The 3,260-nt window shown below is 43.7% G+C and overlaps 1 pseudogene across 1 annotated transcript; it reads left to right on the top strand.

Annotated features, from left to right (window-relative positions):
- The first annotated feature begins 2,010 nt into the window (after positions 1-2,010).
- Positions 2,011-3,038, top strand: LOC105521223 (annotated as a pseudogene). Its single transcript, XR_001003240.1, has one exon. The product of XR_001003240.1 is annotated as a magnesium transporter protein 1 pseudogene (transcript).
- The last annotated feature ends 222 nt before the right edge of the window (positions 3,039-3,260 follow it).

The following is a 3,260-nucleotide window of genomic DNA, read 5'->3' on the forward strand; positions in this document are numbered from 1 at the left end:
AAAAAGCCAAGTATGGTGGTGTGCACCTGTAATCTCAGCTACCAGGGAGGCTGAGGCAGGAGAATCGCTTGAGCCTGGAGGCAGAGGTTGCAGTGAGCCGAGATCATGCCACTGCATTCCAGCCTGGGTGACAGAGTGAGACTATGTCTCAAAAATAAATTAATTAATTAAAATTAAAATCAGGTGCACTCCCCAGCAGGTCCCCTCCAGCAATGGACGTATAGTTAATGTTGTTTACAACAGTTCTTCTATTCTGTCTTGCCCAACAACTTTGCCCATCTTGAAGGTCATACAAGGTGTGATCAAGGGATGATAATCATGTTTGGAGAGGGCACAACCCTGAGAGAGGTAACTGGGGTATGAGAAGCAATGCTCTGGTGGCACTCGCCTATAATCCCAGCTACTCGGGAGGCTGAGGCAGGAGAATTACTTGACCCTGGAAGACAGAGGTTGAAGTGAGCTGAGATCGCGCCCCTGCACTCCAGCCTGGGAACAGAACGAGACTCTGTCTCAAAAAACAAAACAAAACACAAAAAAACCAGAGAAGCAATGCTCAATATTCAACCATTTCTTTAAAAAAAGAGAGAAGGGGAAAAAAATGTGTGTCTTATGTCTAGTACTGTTCTAGGGGTTGGAAAAATATTAACATTTAATCTTCACAACTAATAGGTGAAGTGGGCATTGTCCCCACTTTCTTAGGTAACAAAAGAGACACACTGCTAAAAAGCAGGGAGGGAAATCCAGGTGTTCTGGCCCCACCCAGAGGACACTCGGCTGTGCTCCACACTGCCTCTCGTGGGGTGCTGGGATAGAGAGGAAGACAGGTGTGCAGGCCTGGTCCTGTTCTGAGGGCTTTGCTGAACCAGATCATATGAGGTGGGTACTGTTACCACCTTCACTTTACAGGCAGGGAGACTGAGGCACAGGCCAGTGAGGACGTGCCCAGGTCACATCACTAACAAGTGGTACAGCCTGGATTGAAACCCAGGCAGATGGGCCCAGGGGCCAAGCTCAGGTTTAATGGATGAGAGAAAGAAGTCCCAGAAGGGTCCATCGGTTGTCAAACGTCACTGGAGGGATGGGAAGAACAGTAGAGAACCAAGGGCTTGGTAGGCAGTTGAGGGATGAGGTTGGCTTTTGAGCAGTTTGAATGTGTTCGCAGTGGATCCAGCTGCTCCCTGGCAGGCATTCAGGTTTTTGTTTTGTTTTGTTTTGTTTTGTTTTGTTTTGACAGAGTCTTGCTCTGTTGCCCAGGCTGGAGTGCAGTGGCACAATCTTGGCTCACTGCAACCTCCCCTTCCCGGGTTCAAGTGATTCTCCTGCTTCAGCCTCCTGAGTAGCTGGGACTACAGGCATGCGCCAACACACTTGGCTAATTTTTATATTTTTAGTAGAGACGGGGTTTCATGTTGGCCAGGCTGGTCTCAAACTCATGGAACTCAGGTGATCTGCCTGGTTTGGCCTCCCAAAGTACTGGGATTACAGGTGTGAGCCACCATGCCCGGCCTGATTTGTTAAGTGCAAGTCATTCAGCAGGACTGAAGCCAGAACACTATTTCCCAAACTCCTTTCATTACAGAGTATTTTTTTCCACAGATTATTTTGTAAACTCTAATATATGACTTGTAAACTGGACATGAACAAGAATTTGTGATGTAGCCTCTTTACCAGGATTGAAGAAGACAGAAAGAAAAAAATCTTTGACAAATTAATTGCAGGAAGAAATGATCACGTTTTGGCTTACATATTTTGCAACAGCGGTATAACACAAAGAAGTAAGCAAATATGGCAGAAATGTGGCGCCTTTGGTGTCTACTTTTGACCATAGTGGTGGCCCTGGTATTCGTGGCTCCCAGGACTCCTACACATCCTGCCCGATGGAAGAAGGTGTTGGCCAAAAAGGTCAGCCAGCTGATGGATTGGACAAAGAAAGACAGAGTGATAAGAATGAGTGACACCATGTTCTATCATTTTGTATTAGATGCACCAAAAAACTATTCTGTTATTGTGATGCTTACTGCTCTCCACGAGTTCAATTCATGTGTCATGTGCAAAGGTGCTGCCGAAGAATTTCAGATCTTGGCAAATTCCTATCAAGGCCCTGGTGCATTCACCACAAAGGTATTTTTTGCAATGGTGGATTATGATGAAAGCCCTGAGGTCTTTGAAGCGCTCCAGGTAATGTCAGTTCCGAGTTTCTTCCACTTTTCTGCCCAGTGGAAATTTACAACAGATGACATTTATAATTTGAGAGGAAGGGATATCGTTGCTGACCAAATGGCTGAATGGGTAGCAGAGAGAACACATGTCAGCGTCAGAATCAGACAGCCTACAAATTATCATGGTCTCCTCAAGCTGGGGATACTTTTGGCTCTCACTGGTGGACTTGGGTATTTCTTGAAATGGAATAGGAAATCTATTTCTTGCGGAATCTTGTGCGAAGTTTTAACTCTGTGCTTTGTGATTGTGATGACGTCTGGTCAAATGTGGACTTATATAAGAGGAGAACCATATGTACAAAGGAACCCTCGCACAGGACATAAGCATTATGTCAGCAAATTTAGTCAGGCTCAGTTTGCAGCAGAAACGTTCATTATTTCCCTGTTTAATATGTGTGTTACCCTGGGAATGGTGCTGTTAGATAAGGCTGCCACCTCTACGATGAACATCATAAAGAGAAAGATGATGTGTCTGGCTGGTATGTGTCTTGTTGCCATATTCTTCAGTTGGCTGCTTTCCCTCTTTAGATTTAAAGTACCTGACTATCCATACAGGTTTCTCTGGGATTAAAAAGGATCCTACAGACATAGACAATGAAGCAAGAAATTTGAAAAAAAAAAAAATGTGAAGCAGAAAAATGCAAACTCATAACTTTTTAAAGTGATTGAGATTTCACCAAAAGAGACCATAAGTGCCTTAAGTGCTTTCAAAATCTGTGAAGTATTATAGTTTGTGTCTTCTCTGTTCTTAATTTTTCTCCCCCAGTGTTATAGATTACTTCAAGTTGAATTATTAAAATCTTTAGAGAGTACAACTTTCATCGAATCAGAACAATGTTTTACAATGTTTAAAAGTACTTCAGTTAATATTAATACTTGGTTAGCTGATTTTATTCTAATACGAAAAATAATCTTTTTTCTTTTTTTTTTTTTTTGAGACAGAGTCTCACTCTGTTGCCCAGGCTAGAGTGCAGTGGCGCGATCTTGGCTTACTGCAAGCTCTTCCTCCCGGGTTCATGCCATTCTCCTGCCTCAGCCTCC

The sequence above is a fragment of the Colobus angolensis genome, unplaced genomic scaffold (assembly GCF_000951035.1).
Source record: "Colobus angolensis palliatus isolate OR3802 unplaced genomic scaffold, Cang.pa_1.0 Scaffold4, whole genome shotgun sequence".
Taxonomy (NCBI): Eukaryota; Metazoa; Chordata; class Mammalia; order Primates; family Cercopithecidae; genus Colobus; species Colobus angolensis.